The sequence below is a fragment of the Rhinoderma darwinii genome, chromosome 9 (genome assembly GCF_050947455.1).
Source record: "Rhinoderma darwinii isolate aRhiDar2 chromosome 9, aRhiDar2.hap1, whole genome shotgun sequence".
NCBI classification, from domain to species: domain Eukaryota; kingdom Metazoa; phylum Chordata; class Amphibia; order Anura; family Rhinodermatidae; genus Rhinoderma; species Rhinoderma darwinii.
This window is the reverse complement of record NC_134695.1, coordinates 8,303,613-8,328,903: the sequence shown is the minus strand read 5'-3', so window position 1 is coordinate 8,328,903 and position 25,291 is coordinate 8,303,613. Positions and strand designations below refer to the sequence as shown.

At 43.2% G+C, this 25,291-nt stretch overlaps 1 long non-coding RNA gene across 1 annotated transcript; it reads left to right on the top strand.

Annotated features, from left to right (window-relative positions):
* The first annotated feature begins 16,395 nt into the window (after nucleotides 1-16,395).
* Nucleotides 16,396-23,093, top strand: LOC142660584 (uncharacterized). Its single transcript, XR_012850530.1, has 2 exons — nucleotides 16,396-16,914; nucleotides 20,469-23,093. It is a non-coding gene; the product is annotated as an uncharacterized LOC142660584 (long non-coding RNA).
* Nucleotides 23,094-25,291: the final 2,198 nt, after the last annotated feature.

Here is a 25,291-nt window from a genome sequence, read left to right as displayed (position 1 = left end):
AAGCCATTGCTTGTTGCTTTTACATTACATCCATGTATGGATGAACCCCGGCAGGCATCTGCCAATAAAAAGGGTACATTTTTGGAGGGCTTGTGAAAAGCCATTGCTTGTTGCTTTTACATCCATGTATCTGTATGGATGAACCCCGGCAGGCATCTGCCAATAAAAAGGGTACATTTTTGGAGGGCTTGTCAAAAGCCATTGCTTGTTGCTTTTACATTACATCCATGTATGGATGAACCCCGGCAGGCATCTGCCAATAAAAAGGGTACATTTTTGGAGGGCTTGTGAAAAGCCATTGCTTGTTGCTTTTACATCCATGTATGGATGAACCCCGGCAGGCATCTGCCACCATAAAGGGTACATTTTTTGAGGGCTTGTCAAAAGCCATTGCTTCTTCTTTTACCACCTTATATGTATGAACCCTGGCAGGCATCTGCCGCCAAAAATGGTTAACTTTTGTACCTTTTTTAACAATGCATTAAGCATACAACATGCACAAGTGCAGTGGTTTCTGTTAGTTATCACCGTGTCCCATCCGTTTTCCTATAGCCATACATGTTGGCGTAACTTTGACACTAACTTTGCCTTAAAGACAGCTCAAAAGTACTTGGATACACTCATGGGTGACCTAAGAGTGTTATACAGGGCTTCTAGGGCTTTTAAACAGTGTTATACATGATTTTTAGGGGCTTTCTTGAATTACAGGTTCGGTCAGAACTAGTTCGGTCCGAATCAAACTTTTTCATGAAATTTGGCGAACCAGCCGAACCGAACTTTTCATAAGTTCGCTCATCTCTAATCCTCACTCTAGCCCATAAAACCTCAATTAGCTCGCATTATCAGGAAGCCAGTTTTAAACTGCTCTCACGATGGTATAGGACCCCGGTCCGCCTGCATCGTATTTTCCCGACCGTTTCACCTCTCTGTTGGAGATGCGGTTTGGACAATGGTACCCTACTTCACACTTTCTGGTCTTGCCCGCTACTTGCAGTATTCTGGGACGGGGTTAAGAGGGTGATATGCGAGGTAACTGATACCAGTTTTAATATGGACGCGGCCTTCTTCCTCCTCCATCACTGTGAAATCCCAGCAAACATCTACAAACGCTCTTTGCTTCACTTTTTAGTGATGGCCGCGAGACACTGCATCCCTTGCGATGGAAGAACCCCTCTCCTCCCTCTCTGTCCCTCTGGGATTCAAAGGTCAACGATCTCATGCACATGGAGGACCTGACATCTAGCATTCATGACACTCACGCCAGGTTCTGCCTCACATGTTCTCCCTGGATTATGTTTCAGGACACTGACTCCTATAAAGACATTCTTGGACATATGGACATTGGTGGATAGCTCATAGTGGTCTCAGTCTGGGGGGGGGGGCGGGGATCTCCTTGGGGGGAGACGCTGCTCCTCCCCCTCCTTCCACTCTCATCTCTACCTAATTTATTCTGTCTTGTTTCAGCTCTCTTTCGCATAATAGGGAGTGTCCATCAGTATATCCTAGAGATGACAAAGGTTGCCTCCTTTGGATAAGTTTGTAATATGCTGTTCAAATTAATGCATCTCTATCTCTGTACATGTATTTCACCTTCCTTTATGTATCTGTATTTTTCATTGAGAAAAATTTGGCTGTCGGCCACGAAAATAAAGAATTAAAAAAAAAAAAACCTTGCATGTACCCCAAAATGATAGAATTAAAAACTACAGCTTATCCCGCAAAAAAATAAACCCTCATAACACTTAATCGACGGAATTTGGCGACACAAAATAAATTACATTTTTTACGCTTTGTTTTTCCTTGTAAAAGTAGTAAAATATAGAAAAAACTATATATATATTTGGTTTCGCCGTAATCGTATTGACCCGCAGAATAAAGTTAACATGTTGATTTAGATGCACAGTGAATTCTGTAAAAACTAAGCACAAAAAACAATAGAGGAATCGCTGTTTCTTTAATTTTATACCCCACAAATAATTTTTTCCCATTTCCTAGTACATTATATGGCGCAATAAATGGGGCTACAAAAAACTACAACTCATCCCGCAAAAATCAAGCCCTCATAGGACTATATCGACGGAAAAATGAAAATATTATGACTTTTTGGAAGATGGGGAGGAAAAAACGAAAATTAAAATCTGATGTAAAGGATCTGCCAGACACAGCTTCCGTGGTTAGTCATGGACAGCCGCCCTTCGGAGGAAGATCCTGCTTGTGTTTTGTCCCCAGGTATAATCATTTCCTCTGTTGATTCTGACCTAGTCTCCGATATTGCGGCTGATCAAGGTTCAGCTCCCGGGAACCTTCCTGAGAACAAGCTGTTTGTTCCCCTGCAATTCCGGCTAAGGGTACTCAGGGAAAATCATGACTCTGCACTATCTGGCCATCCAGGCATCCTGGGTACCAAGCATCTCATTGCCAGAAACTATTGGTGGCCTTGGTTGCTTAGAGACGTTAAGGCCTACGTCGCCGCTTGTGAAATTTGTGCTAAGTCCAAGACTCCCAGGTCCCGACCAGCGGGCTTTGCCCATTCCTCAGAGACCTTGGACCCATTTCTCCATGGATTTTATCACCGATTTGCCTCCATCTCAAGGCAAGTCGGTGGTGTGGGTTGTAGTAGACCACTTCAGTAAGATGTGCCATTTTGTGCCCCTCAAGAAACTACCCAATGCTAAGACGTTAGCTACCTTGTTTGTCAAACACATCCTGCGTCTCCATGGGGTTCCTGTCAATATTATTTCTGACAGAGGGGTACAATTTGTTTCATTGTTTTGGAGAGCCTTCTGTAAAAAGTTGAAGATTGATCTCTCCTTCTCCTCAGCCTTCCATCCTGAAACTAATGGCCAAACGGAGAGGACTAATCAGTCACTAGAACAATATTTAAGGTGTTTTATCTCTGACTATGTCCTTCATTTCCCTCGCCGAATTTTCCCTTAATAACCGGGTCAGTAACTCGTCAGGGGTCTCCCCCTTTTTCTGTAATTTTGGGTTTAATCCACGGTTCTCCTCCGTTTCAGCTGGTGGTTCCAACAATCCTGAGGTAGATGTCGTTCATCGGGAACTGTGCACAGTCTGGGCCCTGGTTCAGAAGAACCTAGAGGCGTCCCAGAGCATACAAAAGACTCAGGCAGATAGAAGACGTTCTGCTAACCCCTTGTTTGTGGTCGGGGATCTGGTGTGGCTGTCTTCAAAAAATGTGCGCATTAAAGTCCCGTCCAAAAAGTTTGCTCCCCGGTATATAGGGCCGTACAAGGTCATTGAAGTCCTTAACCCTGTCTCCTTCCGACTGGAGTTACCCCCGTCTCTTCGAATACACGACGTGTTTCATGCCTCCCTACTGAAACGCTGCTCCCCGTCCTTGGCTCCCTCAAGGAAAGCTCCGGTCCCTGTTCTCACCCCTGAAGGGGTAGAATTCGAGGTGGCCAAGATTGTGGACAGCAGGATGGTCCAAGGCTCTCTCCAGTACCTGGTCCATTGGAGAGGATACGGGCCTGAGGAGAGGACTTGGGTACCCGCCCGGGATGTTCACGCTGCAGTATTGCTCAGGAGGTTCCATCTTCGGTTCCCCAATAAGCCAGGTCCACCTAGAAAGGGTCCAGTGGCCCCTCATAAAAGGGGGGGTACTGTAAAAGATGTGCCAGACACAGATTCTGTGTCGACGCCCGTGGTTAGTCAGTCTGCACCTGCTCCTAAGTCTGATCGAGTGACCCCTCCTTCTACCAATCAGGCTGGGAGACTGAGGAGTGGGAGAGCCTATCACAGCCTGGCCAGACGGAGCTAGCTCCCGCCCTCGGTCTATTTATACCTTCACTTCCTGCTCCTCCTTTGCCTGTGACTCTCCTGTTTCCTGGCTCTGCTGCTGCTACTTGAACTATTTGTCCCTGCTTCATATTGACCCTGGCTTACTGACTACTCTCCTTTTCTGCGTTTGCTACCTCGTACACTCCTGGTTTGACTCGGCTAGTTCACTACTCTTGTTGCTCACGGTGTTGTCGTGGGTAACTGCCCCATTTCCCTTAGCTTCTGTGTACCCTTGTCTGTTTGTCTGTCGTGCACTTATTGAGCGTAGGGACCGTCGTCCAGTTGTACGCCGTCGCCTAGGACGGGCCGTTGAAAGTAGGCAGGGACTGAGTGGCGGGTAGATTAGGGCTCACCTGTCTGTCTCCCTTCCCCATCATTACATTTGAAAGTTGTTTACGACGGGAAGAGGTTAAAGTGAGAATAATAAACAAACAACTCAAAATTGACAAATAAACATTTCTGACATCTCCAAAAAAAAAAAAAATCTGTGACCAATATAGACACCCTTCTTTTCAATAACAGTCATAAGCCGTCCATCCATGGAGTGTCAGTTTCTGAACCCCTTCCCATCCAATCATGTACAGTTACGTCATCAGTGTTAATGTGTTAGCGCCTTCTGACGTAACTGATCACTGCGTCTAGGTGGTTTCAAGCTTGTCGGAATCCCTGCGTCGTGGTCGCCGAGATTCCGGTGGTTGCTATGGCAACCGGAGGCCTAACAATGGCCTCCTGGTCTGCCATGCACGGAAGCCTTTTAGGCCACCGCCAGGAGTTGGGGCTTAAAAGGCTTACTATTAGAGCCAAGAAGATGGCGCAGGCTCAGAAGCTGAGCCGGCGCCATCATCCGCAGGTGTCAGCTGTATATTACAGGAGTGGAGCTGTATATTAATGGCCAGGACCGGAGCTAGCCTCCGATCTGGCCGATTAACTCCTTAAATGCAACGATCAAAAGCGATCGTTGCATCTAGGTGGTTAGATTGCACCCGATGGTTGCTATTGGCTAACAATGGCCTCCTGGTCTGCCTAGTACGGAAGCTTATTAGGCTCCGCCTGCAGGCGTAGCCTAATAGGCTTGCTGTCAGTAAATAACTGACAGCTCTAATACACTGCATTATGTAGGTAGTGCAGTGTGTTAGAATAGCGATCAGGGATTCATGCCTTCAAGTCCCCTAGTGGGACGAAAAAAAAGTTAAAAGAAAGTTAATAAAAATGTAAAAAAGTTTCAAGTTGAAAAAACAGTAACTGCCTTTTTTCCCATAATAATTATGTTATTATTATAGGAGAAAACTGAAAACATTAAAAAAGTGCACATATTTGGTATCGCCGCGTCCATAACGACCCAAACTATAAAGATATCACATTATTTTCCCCGCACGGTGAACACCGTAAAAAAAAAACAAAAAAAAACAATTCCAGAATCACTGTTTTTTGTTCACCGCCCTTCCCAAAACATGCAATAAAAAGTGATCAAAATGTTGCATGGTCCCAAAATTGTACCAATAAAAACACAGCCCGTCCCACAAAAAAAACAAGCCCTCCCACAGCTTTTTTTGATGGAAAAATAAAAAACATATGACTCAAACAAAAAAGTGATTTTATTGTGCAAACGCTGTAAAATATATATATAAAAAACTAGATACATACGGTATCGCCGTAATCGTATCGAACTGCAGAATAATGTAAATATGTCATTTATAGGACACGGTGAATGCTGTAAAAAAAAGAATAAAAAACATTGTCAGAATTTATGGTTTTTGCCATCGCCATACCCAGGAGAACCCGCTTAACGCTTAACCCCTAGGTGCACCACGACGCAACTGTACGTCCATGTGGCCAGTGTCTTAGCGCACAGGGACGTACAGTTAATGCGTGGTTCCCGGTGCACACTGTCGGCGACAGTGTGCCCGGGAACCGGGAGGCCAGCTGTCCCTGACAGCTGACACTCCACTGCATGCTGATCAGCGGCTTATTTCCACTGATTATGGCAATTAACTCCTTAATTGCGGTGATGGATTGGAATCACCGCATTCAGGGGTTTCTAGCACATCGTCAGACCTCACGATGAAATCGTGAGGTTTGCAGATGGCTAGCATGGCGATCGGAGGCCAAGTAGACCAGCCTCCTGATAGACTTCTTATCAAAGTGACAGGACATCACTGCTGTTCGCTATGCACATTGTCGGCAATGAGCCGCTGATCGGCAACAGTGGAGTGTCAGCAGTCAGGGACATCTGACCTCCCGGTTCCCGATGCACACTGTCACCGACACTGTACACTGTGACAGTGTCGGTGACAGTGTGCATCGGGAATCAGGAGGTCAGCTGTCCCTGACTGCTGACACTCCACTGTTGCCGATCAGCGGCTCATTGCCGCTGATTTCGGCAATTAACCCGTTACATGCGGGGCTCGATTGCGATCTCCGCATGTAGGGGGTTTGTAGCACATCAGCAGCACCCATGCAATTGTGATGGCTGCTGATGCTTGTGATGGCACCCGGGGGCCAGACAACGGCCCCCGGGTCTGCCATGTATGGAAGCCTATAAGGATCAGCCTCTGGCTGTTCCTCGTAGACTAACTGTCAGAGTGACTGTGACGTCACACTGACAGTTGGAATACGTTACACTACCTAGGTAGTGTAATGTATTCTAGCAGCGATCAAAGCTGCAGGTAAAAAAAGAAAGTGTAAAAAGTAAAGAAAAAAGTAAAAAAAACATGTATAAAAATGTTTTACAAAAGTGTAAAAAATAAAAGATTTTTTTTTTCCTATAATAAGTCTCTTATTATAGGGAAAAAATTAAACCGTTAAAAAACAGTACACATATTTGGTATCGCCGCGTTCGTAACGACCCAATCTATAAAACTATAATGTTATTTTTACCGCACGGTGAACGCTGCAAAAAAACAGACAAAAAACAATGCCAGAATCACTATTTTTTGGTCACCACCCCTCCCAAAATATAGAATAAAAAGTGATCAAAAAGTCGCATGTACCTGAAAATAGTACCAATAAAAACTACAACCCGTCCCGCAAAAAAACAAGCCCTTACACAGCTTTTTTGACTGAAAAATAAACAAGTTACGGCTCTCGGAATATGGTGACAGAAAATAAATTATTTTATAAAGAAGTGATTTTATTGTGCAAACGCTGCAAAACATAAAAAATACTATATACATACACTACCGTTCAAAAGTTTGGGGTCACCCAGACAATTTTGTGTTTTCCATGAAAACTCACACTTATATTTATCAAATGAGTTGCAAAATGACTAGAAAATATAGTCAAGACATTGACAAGGTTAGAAATAATGATTTTTATTTGAAATAGTAATTTTCTCCTTCAAACTTTGCTTTCGCCAAAAAGAATGCTCCATTTTCTGCAATTACAGCATTGCAGACCTTTGGCATTCTAGCTGTTAATTTGCTGAGGTAATCGGGAGAAATTTCACCCCATGCTTCCAGAAGCCCACCTCAAACTTCAATCGGTCTGTCCATAACACTTTTTTCCAATCTTCCTCTGTCCAATGTCTTTGTGCTTTTGCCCATATTAATCTTTTCCTTTTATTAGCCAGTCTCAGATATGGCTTTTTCTTTGCTACTTTGCCCTGAAGGCCAGCATCCCGGAGTCGCCTCTTCACTGTAGACGTTGACACTGGCGGTTTGCGGGTACTATTTAACCCCTTAATGACCTTAATGACCAGCCTATTTTGGACCTTAATGACCAAGCTATTTTTTACGTTTTTCAATCGTCGCATTCCAAGAGCTATAACCTTCTTATTTTTGCGTCGACATAGCTGTATAAGGTCTTGTTTTTTGTGAGACAAGTTGTATTTTTTAATAGCACCATTTTTAGGTACATATTATTTATTGATTAACTTTTATAAACTTTTTTTTGGGGGGGAATAGAACAAAAACTAAAATTTCGCCACTCTTTTTTGCATCCTAAATCTACGCCGTTTACCGTGTGGTATAAATAACACAATAACTTTATTCAGCGGATTGTTACGATTGCAACGATACCAAATTTGTATCGTTTTTGTATGTTTTACTACTTTTACACAGTAAAAACGCTTTTTTTTCAAAATTATTTGTTTTTGTGTCTCCATATTTGAAGAGCCGTAACGTTTTTATTTTTTCGCCGATGCGGTTGTATGAGGGTTTTTTTTTTTGCGGGACGACTTGTAGTTTTTATTGGTACTATTTTGGAGTAGATGCGACTTTTTGATCACTTTTTATTAAAAAATTTTAAAGTCAGTATTCACAGAAAACAGCAATTTTTTCATAGTTTTTTATTATTTTTTTTACGGCGTTCACAGTGCGGGTTAAATAATGTAATAGAGTTATAGTCGGGGTCGTTACGGACGCGGCGATACCAAATATGTGTAACTTTTTAACTTTATTTTGTTTTTTTAATAGTAAAGCATTTTGTAAGGGGAAAAGCTGGGTTTTTCATTTGTTTTCAAATTTTTTTTTAAATTAACTTTATTCAACTTTTTTTTCACTTTTTTACTAGTCCCATTAGGGGACTATAATATGCGATTCTGCGATCGCATTTATAATACACTGCAATACTTTTGTATTTCAGTGTATTACTGCCTGTCCGTTTAACACGGACAGGCATCTGCTAGGTCATGCCTGCGGTATGATCTAGCAGGCCTTCACTCCAGGCAGCCTGGGGGCCTTTATTAGACCCCCGGCTGCCATTAGAGACACAGACACTCGGCGATCGTATCGCCGGGTGTCGTGGGAGAGAGAGGGAGCTCCCTCCCTCTCTCCAAAACCACTCAGATGCGGTGCTCGCTATTGAGCACTGCATCTGAGGGGTTAAACGTGTGAGATCGATACTAATATCGATCTCACACGGCAGAGCAGGGACGCTCCCAGCCCTCAGCTGCCTCTAGCAGCTGAGAGCAGGGAGATTTGACAACTTCCTGCTCTGTTTACTTATTCTGATGCCGCGACGTAAAAAGTCTATGCCATCGGAATAAGGCCCTTTAGTGACCTACGTAGAAACACGATGTGTCGGTCACTAACGGGTTAATGAAGCTGCCAGTTGAGGACCTGTGAGGCGTCTATTTCTCAAACTAGAGACTCTAATGTCTTGTTGCTCAGTTGTGCAGCGGGGCCTCCCACTTCTCTTTCTACTCTGGTTAGAGCCTGTGTGTGCTGTCCTCTGAAGGGAGTAGTACACACCGTTGTAGGAAATCTTCAGTTTCTTGGCAATTTCTCGCATGGAATAGCCTTCATTTCTAAGAACAAGAATAGACTGTCGAGTTTTACATGAAGGTCTCTTTTTCTAGCCATTTTGAGAGTTTAATCGAACCCACAAATGTAATGCTCCAGATTCTCAACTAGCTCAAAGGAAGGTCAGTTGTATAGCTCTTCTAAACAGCAAAACTGTTTACAGTGGTGCTAACATAATTGCACAAGGGTTTTCAAGTGTTTTCTAATCATCCATTAATCCATTAGCCTTCTAACACAGTTAGCAAACACAATGTACCATTAGAACACTGGAGTGATGGTTGCTGGAAATGGGCCTCTATACAGCTATGTAGATATTGCATTAAAAACCAGACGTTTGCAGCTAGAATAGTCATTTAGCACATTAACAATGTATAGTGTGTATTTCTGATTAATTTAATGTTATCTTCATTGAAAAAAACGGTGCTTTTCTTGCAAGAATAAGGAAATTTCTGAGTGACCCTAAACTTTTGAACGGTAGTGTATGGTATCGCCGTAATCGTACCGACCCGCAGAATAAAGTAAAATTGTCATGTATAGCGCATTATGAACCCCGTAAGAAATCAAGAATTTAAAACGCCCAAATCACTGTTTTTGGTCGCAAAACCTCTAAATAAAATGTAATAAAAAGTGATCAAAAAGTTGCATGTACCAAAAAATGGTACCAATAAAAACTACAGCTCGTCCTGCCCAAAATAATTCCTCATACCGCTCAATTCATGCAAAAATAAAAAAGTTATGGCGTTTGGAAGGTGGGGAGTGAAAAACTAAAATGGAAAAGCAAAAAAGGATCAGTCCTGCAAAGGTTAATTAAATTCAAATTTTAAAAAAAATTAATTATTACCACATGTGGGGTATTGTCATACTCGGGAAAGATTGCGTTACAAATTTAGGGCGACTTTTTCTCCTTTATCCCTTGTGAAAATGAAAAAAATCAACATTTTAGTGGACAAAAATGTTTATATTCATTTTCACGGCCTAATTCTACTAAATTCTGCAAAAAACCTGTGTGGTATAAATGCTTACTATACCCCTAGAAAAATTCCTTGAGGGGTGTAGTTTCCCAAATGGGGTCACTTTTGGGGTGTTTCCACTGTTTTGTTCCCTCCAGGGCGTTGCAATCGCGACATGGCAATAAAAACCAATCCAGCAAAATCTGCGCTCCAAAATCCAAATGGCGCTCCTTCCCTTCTGAGCGCTGCCGTGGGTCCAAACAGAAGTTTATTACCACATATGGGGTATTTCCGTAATCGGGAGAAGATGCTTTACAAATGTTGGGGTGCATTTTCTTCTTTATTCCTTGTAAATATTACAAATTCTATGTTTTTTCAGAAAAAAAGTAGATTTTCTGTAATGTCCATGGCTGCGGGCTGTCAGCTCCAACCCTCTACTGACCCAGCCTCCTCCTCAGGAGACGCCAGCGCTCGCGTCCACTCACCTCTGCCGGATCCCGTATGGTGCGCGCACACGCTCGTGCCCGCTCTTAACCCGTGAGTACCCTGGACTATAAGAGGGGTCCAGCCCCCTAGTTCTATGCCTGAGCATTGTTGTGTATCCCTTAGTCTGTCTATGCAAATGGTCCCCTAGTGTTTTCTGCTACCAGTGTTCCTGTTCCCGTTCCTGTTCCTGTATCCCGATCTAGTGCCGTGCTTGCTATAGATGTGCTGTGCTGGATACCACGCTTGCCTGCTTCTCCACGCTTGACGTCCATCCGCTGCCTAGTTCCTGCCAAGCTACTGTCCGTGCTGTCACAGGTACCCTATATACCAGGGGCGTAGCTAAAGGCTCATGGGCCCGGGTGCAAGAATTCAGCTTGGGCCCCCCTACCACTCCCCAACACCACCATCATCATTATCATCAGACCCCTGTGCGTGCCTATGCCCAGACGCTTTGCCCAACAGCCCCCATAGTATAATGCCCCCACACAGTATAATGCTGCCATAGCTGCCCCCACACAGTATAATGCCCCATAACGTATAATGCCCCCCATAACAGCCCCATACGGTATAATGCTCCCCATATCAGCCCCCATACAGTATAATTCCCCCATATCAGCCCCCATTCAGTATAATGCCCCCCATCTTATCAGCCCCCATGCCATATCTGCCCCCCATGCAGTATAATGCCCCCCACACAATATCAGCCCCCCATACAGTATAATGCCCCCATATGTGCATAATAAAAAAAATAGCATAATTACTTACCTATCCCCGTTCCCACGCCGGGTGCAGGATCCTTCGCCTCCTCCGGTCTGTGCTATGAGTGACTCAGCGCAGACAGGCGCGATGATGTTGCTACATCCCGCCTGCCTGTGTCGAGCCGCTCAGGGCACAGTGAATGCTGGATCAAGGAGATGCCAGCTCCTTGCTCCAGGATTGAATGGAACCGGGACCTTGGTGAGTGACTCGCGACCCCCCGGAGGTCTTCACACGAACCCCCAGGGGGACGCGACCCACAGTGTAGGGATGTCACGATACCAAAATTTGGACTTCGATACCGATACTTCGTTTACAGTAATAACAAAAAAAAGTTCTTTCGTTTTCTAATGTGAGGCACGAGGTGTGATGATGAATTTTGAATGTGCCTCACGTTAATAGTAATTAATTCCGTCATGTTTCTCAGTCATAATGGGTTAATGTGTGAGGTACATGATGGGGTTAATTACTATTAATGTGAGGCACATGGAGGTTAAATTCATCACACCTCGTGCCTCACAATAAGTGATAGAAAGCAGTTTATTTTATTTTTTTACAGAGTACACATCACAAATAATGCAAAAAAAATTGTTGTGCAGGTTATTACGGCCGCGCCAATACCCAATATGTGTATATTTTATGTATTGAGACCTATTTTAATGTTTATTGTAAAAAAGGTGAATGTGTGTTTTTTTTATTTAACATTACTTTGTTTTTACTTTATTTTTAAACTTTAATGTACTGACATATCAGATATATGCCAGTACATTAGCCTGTGGACAGATAGCACACAGGCAGTTGTTAGGACATAACTCAGTATGCCCTAACAGGAAATATGGTAAGACAGCCCTGGGGTCCTTCAATAGACCCCAGGGATGTCTGCCCATATATCGTATGGCCCTCGATCGCGTCACAGGAATTCCCTCCCGCCCCTTCTCATTTTCCCCTGAATGCTGCAGTCGGCTTTGATTGCAGCATTCAGGAGAATAGCGGCGGAGATGAGCGGTTCCTCTGATCTCCGCCGTTATAGAGCGGAGCTGCGGCTGTGTAATACAGCCATTGCCCCGCTCCTGACAGTAAGTGCGCGCGCTGTCAGCATGAGGAGATGCTGCCGGCGCTGCACTAATGAGCGGCGGTGCAGGCACTGAAGACAGAACATGGGGGTGCCATGTTCTGTCTTCAGTGCCGCAGATCATTAGTGCAGCGCCGTCCGCATCACATCATGCTGACGGCGCGCACATGTCACGACTCAGGAGCGAGGCAATGGCTGTATTACACAGCCGCAGCCCCGCTCTCATAGTCATGTGTACTATACTGTATTATGTTGTATTGTGAAGTTTGCGGTGGAGAGAGGAGGGGGGGCTGTGATTTAACGCCCCCCCCCCTCTCCACCGCAAACACCACAATACAACACAATACATTACAAGGCATCACAACACAACACATTACATCACAATACATTACAACACAACACAGACTGCAGCTCACCTGGAGTCCTCGGCACCGACTCTTCCACTCCACTGTCCGGAAGACGTGTCATGTGACAACACGGTCACATGGTACACTAAGTGTACCATGTGACCGTAACCAGGAAGTGCCGGCTTTACGGCACAGAAGATTTTTTTTGGAAGCGTACAGTATGGCAACGGGGGTCCGTGGGCCCCCCAGGCTTATGGGCCCGGTCGCAAGTGCGACCGCTGCGACCCCTATAGCTACGCCACTGCTATATACCATAGACTGTGACCTGCGCCCTGTTGGCCAGCTGCCCTACCGCCAAGGTGGTACGGCCCAGAGGGTCCACAGACATTTTTATTTTCCACAGACATTTTTATTTTCACAGACTAACTCCAATAATTATAGCAAAATACCTGTGAGGTCAAAGTGCTAACTATACCCCTAGATAAATTCCTTGAGGGGTCTAGTTTCCAAAATGGGGTCAATTTTGAGGAGTTTCCACTGTTTTGGCACCATAAGACCTCTTCAAACCTGACATGGTGCCTAAAATATAATCTAAAAATAAGCAGGCCCCAAAATCCACTAGGTGCTCCTTTGCTTCTGAGGCCGGTGTTTCGGTCCATTAGGGCACTAGGGCCACATGTGGGATATTCCTAATAACTGCAGGACCTGGGCAATAAATATTAAGTTGTATTTCTCTGGTAAAATCTTCTGTGTTACACAATTTTTTTTTATTACAAATAAATTTCCCCTCTATTTTGCTTTATTTCCTGTTTAACGCCAAAAGGGTTAAGAAACTTTCTGAATGCTGTTTTGAATACTTTGAGTGGTGCAGTTTTTAAAATGGGGTGATTTATTGGGGGATTCTAATATATAAGGCCCTCAAAACCACTTCAGAGCTGAACTGGTCCCTATAAAAATCGCCTTTTGAATTTTTATTGAAAATTTGAGAATTCCCTCTAAAGTTCTAAGCCTTGTAATGTCCTAGAAAAATAAAAGGATGTTCAAAAACCGATGCAAATATAAAGTACACATATGGGAAATGGTAACTATTGACTATTTTGTGTGGTATTACTATCTGTTTTACAAGCATATACATTTAAATTTAGAAAAATGCAATTTTTTTTAAAAAATTTCTCTAAATTTTGGTATTTTTCACAAATAAATATTGAATTTATCTACCAAATTTTTCCACTATCACAAAGTACAATATGTCACGAGAAAACAATCTCAGAATCGCTTGGATAGGTAAAAGCATTCCGGAGTTATTACCACATAAATTGACACATGTCAGATTTGAAAAAATCGGCCGTGCCACAAGGCCAAACCAGGCTGCGTCATGAAAGGATTAACAGTTTATGAGATATTTGTCTGCAGTGGCACAAACTGGGCAACACATATTGGCCACTAAAATGGCATAGCGGTGGAAAATTGCAATTCTCACTTTGCACCATCCGCTGAGCATTCATTTCTAATAAATAAAAAAAAATGCTCACTACACCCCTTAAAAATGCCTTGAGGGGTGCAGTTTACAAAATAGAGGTCACTACTTGGGGGTTTGTTTTGCTATTTGACCTCAGAGTCCTGCAATTGTGGGTCAATGCTCTGAAAATCACCAAAATAGACCTCAAATGTGCATGGTGCTCTTCAATTCTGAGCCCTGTCATATGTCCAGGCAAATGATAAATGCCTTGAGGGGTGTAGTTTCCAAAATGGGGTCACTTCCCAGGGGTTTCTACTGTTCTATGGTACCTCAGGGGCTCTGCAAACGCAACATGACACCCGTACACCAATCCAGCAAATCTGTGCTCTAAAAGCCAAATGGAGCTCCTTCCATTTTGAGCTCTGCCATGTGCCCAAACAGAAGTTTAAGGCCACACATTGGGTATTGCCATACTCAGGAGAAATTGAGTAACAAATTGTGTGGTGTTTTTTCTCCTATTATCCCTTGGAAAAAGAAAAAATTGGGAGCTAAAACGACATATGTTTGGGGAAAAATAAATTTTTTCATTTTCACTGCCTAATTCTAATAAAATATATGAAACGCCTGTGGGGTCAAAATGCTCACTATACCCCTAGATGAATGCCCTGAAAGGTGTAGTTTCCAAAATAGAGTTACTTCTCAGGGGTTTCTACTGTACTGGTGCCTCGGGGGCTCTGCAGCAACATGGCGCCTAAAAACCAATCAAGCAAAGTCTGCATGCCAAGTAGCGCTCCTGCCATTCTGAGCCCTGAAGTGTGTCCAAACAGAAGTTTATGACCACATATGGGGTATTGCCATACTCTTGAGTAATTGCTTTACAAATGTTGGGGTCTAAATTTTCCCATTGCCTTACATAGGTCCGTGCGCCGCGCATGATTTTCACACTCGTATCGCGGACGTGAACTACGCTCGTGTAAATAAGGCCTAAAAGTAGTAAAACATAAAAAATCAATATAAATTTGGTATCGCCACAATCATATTGACCTACTGAATATAGTTATTATGTTATTTATACCAAACTGTAAATAGCGTAAATCTAAGATGATAAAAAGAATGACAAAATTAGTTTTTTTTCATTATCTCCCCAAAAAAGTTAATAAACGTTAATCAATAAATTATATGTACCCCAAAATGATGCTATTAAAAAATACAACTTGTCCCGCAAAAAACAAGTCCTTATACAGCTATGTGAACGGGAAAATAAAAAAGTTATAGATCTTATGAGACAATGGAAAAATGTAAAACATTGCTTGGTCATTAAGGGCTTAAATGACTTAAAATGATCATACACATTTGTTAATTGTTAAAAGAATAAGCAGGCAATTTAATGTGCTTGGGGCAACTGTTGTAAGGAAACAGAGATCGGGGATGTTGGATTTTGTCTGTGTATAAGCAGTACCAGAGGTATCTGACAGCCACTTCTTCCCTGTCTATATGTCCGTAAATATGCACATTGAGCCAGTCTAAGGCCTTATTTACACGAGCGCAGTTCTCGTCCGTGATACGCGGGTCATTTTCGCACAGACCGATGTAAGGCAATGGGGACATTCAGACATTCTGTGTTTTTCACGCAGCGTGTGTCCGCTGCGTGAAGCTCACGACATGTCCTATACTTGAGCATGTTTTGCGCATCATGCACCCATTGAAGTCAATGGGTGCGTGAAAATCACGCGCAGTACACGGACGCACTTCCGTGTGCTGCGCGTGATTCGCGCAACAGTAGATCAAGAAATGAAAGGAAAAATAAAACCACCTTCTTAATTTCTTTTTCTAAACCTCAAAACCGCATGTCATAAGGATGGCATATTCGCGAAAATCACGCAGCCACGCAGCAAACACTGATGACACACGGAACTGCAACGGGTAAAAAAGGCAGCGTTTTTTTCGCACGCAAAATGCACATGTTCGTGTAAATAAGGCCTAAGTACACATGTTAATGGAGAGTTGGGGAAGATAGAATGCTTGTTTTGCGAACAGCTTTCTAAGGCCTTGTGATGGATGGTCAAATTGCTTATGTTCTCTGTATTAAATTACACTATGAATTATCAAGCAGGATGCCGGATTATGAAGATATGTATTCTCCATTTTGTAATGATCTCTTTCTGGTTCTGTTTGAATCACAAGGGAATAAGTTATTACTTTGTGTTCTTTTTCGTGGCCTTCAATACTGGTAGATAGGAGTCTGGCAGAACGCCAAGACCTGAAATAATTATTATATTTCCAATTAATTCTTTATCTCAGTATTTCACACACATATATGAAATCATCACATACACTTATGAAAACCTCCTACATTTCTATTGTTTGTAGGCCAGGATTTGCAGGTGTTAGAAAGATCACGTGACCTCAGTGGGAAGGTACCCTGTGACGTATTTTCAGTCTACGTGTAAAATTTTATGATTGGTTGTTCCATGAGAGGTAACACCCTGGTTAGAGGGTACGCCCTGAGGGTATATTAACCTATGTATCTTGATAATAAATGAGAATATTGATTGAGACAACAGATTGCTATTGTCTTTATTGATCTCCCGGTGCACTGCTGATACTTCAATTACCATATTTGAATACCACCTGACAAAGCAGAGGGAGCCCATTAGAGCACCCATCCCAAAAGGTGCTACCTGGAACGGGTTTCTTCGACAGTTACATGGTGCCGAACAGCCCGGGACCTCCTAATGAGAATTTTGTGCAAAGTCCACTAATCTGGAAGGACCTGGGGAGTCACTGAAACCAAAACCGCGCGGTAAGTAACAGACTTTATGTTACACCATTTGTTTCAGCCACTCTGTTAAGTCCCTGGAAACGTACTTTGTATATGTAAGTCTCTACAAAGGGGTCCCGTAATAATCAGGTCCTTTGTCAGGATGGTAGTCTGGTGAAATGGATTTACATGGGGGTGTATGTGATAAGTGTGATAAATGTGTGTGTAGTGTGATGTTTAATACATCTGTGAGAAGACATACAGATCAAATTGTTGAAACTGTATGGCCCCCAGCCCAGAAGTAATATCCACTTCATAGAAGACGATATCCACTCAGTGCAAGGAGGAGCAATTGTGTCTATATTGAATTTGCACTCAATACCATTACCCAGTGCAATAGGGAAAACTTTGAATACTGTATGCGACTGAATATACATGACACACAATCAATTGTCTCCCGTGTGTTAGTATCACCACACACTCCCTACAATTTATTGGGGACAGATGTACTCAGTGCCCTGGGAGCAGCATTGGATTTTTTCTTCTGGCACACCTACATTAACCTCTGCCATTCCAGAGTCCTTGCTATGCAAACTCCTTAGTATGGCAAGCATGCCGGACACTGAAAAAGCCCCAAGTACCCCTCCCCTTTGGTTGGCAGACATACCAGAAAAACTATTGGCACAAGATAAGATGGATGTAGGAGTTTTAAATGTGCCGCCTGTACAAGTAAATCTAAAATCAGACATGCAGAACCATCCTGTATGTATAAAGCAATATCCAAGATGCTGCTATAGAAAAGGATATTAACTCCTTACTGGAAAACAATCTCATAGTGCCCATAATCTCGCCTTTCAATACTCCTCTTTACCCAGTAAAGAAAAAGACATTGCCCGGTCAACCTGTACAGTACCGGATGGTACATGACCTACGGGCTGTGAATGCTGTGACAATAATTAATACACCACAAGTGCCTAACCCACATACCCTGCTCAACCAGGTCCCCGGCACTGCAGTCTATTTCACAGTTATAGACTTAGCCAATGCTTTCTTCTCCATCCCGCTGGATAAAGAGTGCCAGCAGTATTTTGCATTTACACATAGGGGAAGACAGTATGCTTGGGTAGTGCTGCCACAGGGTGCCGCAAATTCCCCTGCTATCTTCTCACGTACCATGAAAGATATTCTGGACACCTGGCAGCCCCCCAATCAGTCCTCAATTCTACTACAATATGTAGATGACTTGTTACTTTGTAGTGAGAGTCTGGAGAAGAGTGAAACAGATTCTAAATCACTATTATTATTCCTAGAAGAAGTTGGCTGTAAAGCGAGCAAGCACAAGCTGCAATTATGTGTCAAAACAGTTGTTTTCCTTGGTCACTGTATTTCCCAAGGTATGAAACACTTAACTCCTGACAGGCTGGAAATCATACAGAAACACCCAGTCCCTAGGAACCCTAAACAATTGAGGACTTTCCTGGGTTTAATAGGGTACTGCAGAGCCTGGATCAGGGATGCCTCTGCTATGATGCAACCATTATATGACTGTCTCACCTCTTACCCATTTGTACTGTCACCTGAGGCAATTGACAATTTTCACTCCCTGAAACTGTCACTGACTACAAGGCCAGCACTGGGACTTCCTGACTACAATAAGCCATTTACTCTGTTCTGCCATGAACAGGCAGGCCATGCCTCTGGAGTATTAGCCCAAGATCATGGAGGCAAGATGCGACCTTTTGCTTATTACTCCCTTGCTCTGGATCCCATTGTACTAGGATCCCCGACATGCATACGCACTGTCTCAGCAGCAGCAGCTTTAGTTGATAAAGCAACAGATATTGTACTCCAACGTGACATTATTGTGCAAGTCCCACACGCAGTGCAAGAAATGATGAACACAGTCAAGACAAAACACTTATCAGTTGCAAGACTTACTAAAATTGAACTTACTCTTCTGTCCCCTAATGTGACTATCAAACGTTGTGTTGTTCTGAATCCAGCTACACTCCTGCCCCTAGATTCTGAACAAAAGGAGGGAGGAGTGGGGGGACAGGGACATGGACACCCCCTTATTTTTCAACTATCCACTGATGATGAACTATTTCATTTTGAACATGAACATGACTGTCAAAGCCTAGTGGATATGGAATCAAACGGTATAAACAGTATATTTGATGTTGCTCTGATTAACCCTGATGCTGAGTATTTTGTAGATGGATCTCGATATTGGAGCGAAGACAAAGGACATTTCCTCACCGGGTATGCAGTGGTCCACAATGGTAAGGCCGTCATACAACAGTCCCTACCCTCCAGCAGCTCAGCTCAGGAGGCAGAACTAAAAACACTCGCTGAGGCGTGTAAATTGGGTAAGGGACATCGTGTCAACATATACACTGACTCCAGATATGCCTTTGGAGTTGCACATGACTTTGGGACAATATGGAGAGCCAGAGGGTTCTTGACCTCGGCAGGTAAACCTATAAAGAATGCAAAAGCAGTAGAAGAACTTTTAGAATCACTGCACATGCCAGACCAAGCAGCTATAGTCAAAGTACAGGCCCACACTAATATCAGTGATCTCATATCAAAAGGGAATGAGGCTGCGGATGCAGCGGCAAAAGACGCTGCTGCTCTCCCTCTGATGATTGTGAAACCTGTTTTACAACCCATCACAGAGACCCTGTTGCGTGCTTTCCAGGACCAAGCACCCCCTCAAGAGCAAGCAGAATGGGAGGAGAGAGGTGCAGCAATAGGTCTAGGACAGTTGAGGCATCTTAATTCTAAGGTTTGCCTACCAAGAGCACTGTATCCAATGATGTGTGCCCTAGCCCATGGGAAAACACACTGTTTAAAGGGAGCTATGAGCCAGCTAGTGTTACAGACATGGAATGCCCTAGGTTTTCAAAATGCAGCAGCCAAATATACAGAGGGCTGCATGACATGTGCACAACACAACCCTGGTAAAACCACCAAAACACCAGCTAAACACACTCCTAAGTCCTACTACCCCTTTCAGCGATTACAGGTGGACTACATACAACTACCTAAGGTGGGAATTTATCAATATGTACTTGTTTGCACTGATTTATTTTCAGGATGGCCAGAAGCTTTTCCAGTGGCTAAAGCAAATGCAGATACCACAGCAAAGAAACTGATAGCTGAGGTAGTGTGCCGCTATGGAGTACCAGAGACAATTGAAAGTGACAGAGGTACTCACTTTACCCAAGAACTATTGAGGAACATATTAAAAAGCCTTCGGATAGAACAAGCATTTCACACTCCCTATCACCCACAAAGCAGTGGTAAGGTAGAAAGACTAAATGGAACTTTGAAATTAAAAATCCAGAAGGCCATGAATGAAACTTCTTTACCGTGGACACAATGTCTACCCCTGGCTTTATACTCTGTAAGAACCACACCAAGAGGGAAGGATAAACTTTCTCCCTATGAAATATTGTTTGGAAATATGCCAAGGACAGGACTGTATTTTCCTCAGCAGTTACAAAAGCATTATGACAATATGACCACATACTTGGCTGCCCTACACAAACAACTGGAGAGGACACATAAACTAATCCTTTCTTCTATTCCAGATCCAAACTTTCTTTCAGGTACCCACTCACTACAACCTGGAGACTGGGTGGTAACAAAGATACACAACAGGAGCAGTCTGGAACCAAGGTACAGCCAACCAGTAGAAGTACAGCTGGTCACCACCACATCAGAGAAGCTCCAAGGACGAGCCAATTGGATACATGCAAGCCATTGTAAAAAGGTTATCAGCACAGATGACGTCGCCTCGATCGATGATGTTGCCCTTGGCAGGGTTGGTGTTGATGTTGCCCCTCGTGGGGACGATGACTCAAGTTCTTAAGGAGGAAGTGGACAATAAATTCATAAAACATAATCAAATTATAACAGCATTAACAAACTTATCGGATTGTTGGATATGCACACACAGTCCTATAAGTTCAAAATCCATGCCATACATGGCTGTGCCCCTTAGTGAGAAAGAACTTCTTAACACTACATGTTGGGATCCCTCAAAGGTAAAGGATAACACAAAAAGGTATACATGGTCTAATACCAGTGTGCCCTTACCCATAGCAGGATGCATGGAGGATCCCTGGTGGCAGGTAAATCTAACCCTGATACCTGGTAAGGCACTGATTCTCACACTAAAGGAAAATGGAAAATGGGTCCCTAAAAATGTCACTAAAACACTGACACTAGGTGAGATCCCCATAAAAGGCATAAAGATAAGTTTAAATAAAACCCAACAGACCTCAGATGTATTTAGACCAAGTCTGGTAGAAAGGTACATACATAATGGTAGTTGGGAAGTAAGACTGATTGTAAACGTTATCCAGGGTATATGCAAGAAACAAACTTACAAGGGAATGAAACTATGTATTGTGGATGCACAGGAGTATACCATGGGTCTTTGGGAACAAATTGCCCTTGGTGTGTATTACAGCAGTCTTCTCCCTTAGTTCATTTTGCTCATATGTTAACCCTAGGAAGTATGCAATGGTTTGACCTTCCCCATGATATATATATATAGTGTGCGGACATAATGCATATAAATGGATCCCGCAGACTACCACAGGTACCTGTACCCTAGCTAGGTTACAGTCTGCTACCTGGACATGGGACAAGGATGCACTTCCTTATGATAAAGTACCAAAACATATGCTGTACAAAAGGGAGGGAAAGCAAAAAGCCCACCCATTGGTACACTTACCTTGGTACACCAAGTTAGGATATGCTCTATCTATCTTTGGAGGACCAATTAGAAACGCACATAACATAGAAAAACTAGCAGAGTTGTTTGACAATATTACCGAATTAATATTTGATGCTTTAAATGTTTCTTCAGTACTTACCCGACAGCTTATTACTGTTACTAGCCAACATACACTTGTACTAGATTACTTAACTGCAAGTTAAGGGGGTATGTGCCAGGTAGTGGGTCCTGCATGCTGTCATTATATAGATCCCCAAGGGACAGTACAGATTAAACATGATGTTGAACAAGCAAACCAATTAAAGGAGGAATTTAGGAAAGCCAATTCTGAAGAAGATTGGAACCTAGATTGGCCAGACTGGTTGTCATGGCTGAACCCCGCCTCATGGTTTAGAGGCATTGGAGGATGGGCTGCAGGACTCATGCAAGGCGCTTTACATATATTACTCATAATATTGATTATATACGTTTTTGTTAAATTAGTAGTATGTCTGATACCTATGCTATGTAAGAAGGCTAAGAAAATTGTCTATCATAAGCCGAAACCTTTTAATCAACAATATCCTATGTCACAGGGATTTTATGCACAAGGCCAGAACCTGGTGAATGGGTGAACACCCCACCATGTAACACTAAGTGTGTGTTAATTTATTAAAGCTTTGCCATGTATATCTTATATACATGTTAGAATTTTTATACAGGGAATGTTGTTATTGTTATCACCATATAAATTTGTATTTGAGAAAAAATATTAACAAAGGTAGGGTCCAACAAATCCAAGCAGCCGTGCAGACAAGCAACTACGGGACTTGTCAATGCACTGATGGGACCCTATACCCAAACCTGAACTTGGTGATAGCATTATATTATTAGTAGTGGCCCTATTCATTATTTTGGTTGAAGTTTATAATCAGATAATTCTTAATCTCTGTATTTTAATATGAGAAAAAGGGGGGTTTGTGATGGATGGTCAAATTGCTTATGTTCTCTGTATTAAATTACACTATGAATTATCAAGCAGGATGCCGGATTATGAAGATATGTATTCTCCATTTTGTAATGATCTCCTTCTGGTTCTGTTTGAATCACAAGGGAATAAGTTATTACTTTGTGTTCTTTTTCGTGGCCTTCAATACTGGTAGATAGGAGTCTGGCAGAACGCCTAGACCTGAAATAATTATTATATTTCCAATTAATTCTTTATCTCAGTATTTCACACACATATATGAAATCATCACATACACTTATGAAAACCTCCTACATTTCTATTTTTTGTAGGCCAGGATTTGCAGGTGTTAGAAAGATCACGTGACCTCAGTGGGAAGGTACCCTGTGACGTATTTTCAGTCTACGTGTAAAATGTTATGATTGGTTGTTCCATGAGAGGTAACACCCTGGTTAGAGGGTACGCCCTGAGGGTATATTAACCTATGTATCTTGATAATAAATGAGAATATTGATTGAGACAACAGATTGCTATTGTCTTTATTGATCTCCCGGTGCACTGCTGATACTTCAATTACCATATTTGAATACCACCTGACAAAGCAGAGGGAGCCCATTAGAGCACCCATCCCAAAAGGTGCTACCTGGAAGGGGTTTCTTCGACAGCCTCATTCAGACGACAGGGTTTCCCAGCCGGGTGCCGGCCGTTCATAAATCGGCCGGCACCCGGCTGCATTAGGAATAATAGACCCCTAATGGGGCTATTCACACGACCGATTTTTCTCTATTTTCGGCCGCCCGGCTCCCATAGAAGTCTATGTGGCCGGGTAATCCACGGCCATCACCGGAATGTGTGCCGAGTGATGGCCAGGTTTTCCGTCGCTTGCGCTTTATCTCCTCCTCACAGCACAGAGTGCATGTGAGGAGGAGGAGTTTATGCCATTCGGACTAATGGCTTTACGCTGTACACTGTGTGGCAGAGCCGGGGTGTACAGCAGGTGGAAGGGAGCACTGCGCTGGCTCCCTTCCCCTGCTTGTTTTAAAAGCGCCCTGGCTCGGCGACACCTTCCATGGCGCCGCTAGTAGCTGCTGCTGCTGCGGCTGCTACTACTGTAGCGACGCCACTATAGCAGAGCAGGGAGGTATCTCCCTGCTCTGCTATGTGCTAGCCCCACTTTAGCTCCTTGAAGGAGCGGAATCCCCGTGTTTTCGGGGATTCCGCTCCTGGACAGAGCGCTTGATGTCTCTGTCCATATCTGGGCAGTGACATCAGGGGAAACTCCTGAAGCGGAATCCCCGAACACATGGGGATTCCCCTTCAGGAGTTGCCGCTGATGTCACTGTCCAGATGTGCCCGGCCCGGAACGGATGCAAAACTTTATGCAAACCGGCCGGGCAAAATGGCCGATTTTACCGGCCGCACTCGGGCTCGGACGGGACCCTGTCGTGTGAACCCAGCCTAAGGGTACGTTCACACGGCTTATTTACGGACGTAATTCGGGCGTTTTACGCCTCGAATTACGTCCGAAAATGCGCCTTGATAGCGTTGGCAAACATCTGCCCATTGAAAGCAATGGGCTGACGTTTGTTTGTTCACACGAGGCGTATGTCGCTGTCAAAAGACGGCGCGTAAATAGACGCCCGCGCCAAAGAAGTGTCATGTCACTTCTTCAGACGTAAATGGAGCCATTTTCCATGGACTCCATGGAAAACCAGCTCCAGTTACGTCCGTAATGGACGCGGCGTTCAAGCGCCTGCACATGCCGTTACGGCTGAAATGACGGGGCTGTTTTCTCCTGAAAACAGACCCGTAATTTCAGCCGTTACGGACGCTGCCATGTGAACATACCCTAAGGTGTATGGCCAGATTTAGGCCGCATTTATATGGTCTTAATGTGGATGCATTTTAATATCCGTATTATGGCCACAACACCCAAAATTTCTGCGGTTTAACTAAATCCCACTTACATCACTATAGAACCATAGGTGTTAGAACTGAGGCAATTTTGTGGTCAGTGTCAATTTTGCTCCAAACGCAACATGCCCAACCTTAGGGCTAGTTCACACGTAGTATTTTGGCGTTGTTTTTGACGTAGAAACTGCATCGAAAATTGCTAAAAAAACACCCAAAATCTCCTCCCATTGATTTCAACGGGAGATGGAGGTGTTTTTTCCCCACGAACTGTAAAAAAAATGCTCGCGGAAAGAAGAAGCGGCATGCCCTTTCTTCAGGCGTTTCTGTCTCTGACCTCCCGTTGACATCAATGGAAGGCAGAGATTGCGTTTTTCACTGTGATCTTTTTTAAAAAAAAAAACATGTACAAAATGACACTAAAGGATAATGCCGCTAAATACGCCACAAAGAAGTTATATTTTATTAATGCTAGTGTTTTTTGAGCCTTTTTCAAGTATTTTAAATTGGCAGAAAAAAATCTGTGTTTGGGAGAGGCCTCATTCACACTTTTTTTTCTCTATTTTTAAATGCCATGCTCTTTAAGCCTTTTTATGGCGGTTTTTCCTTGAGATTTTTGTAGCGTTTTTTAATTTAGTATTATTTTAGTACATTAGTACATTTTCCTGGAAGTCTTGTGAAAACGTCTATGGAGAAAACGCCCCAAAAAAATTCCATACCTAGAGTACGCTGCATTTTGAACCGAAAAAAAGCTACAACAATGATATAAAGACAAAACGCTATGGAGCAGATTTACTAAGACTGGCATTTCA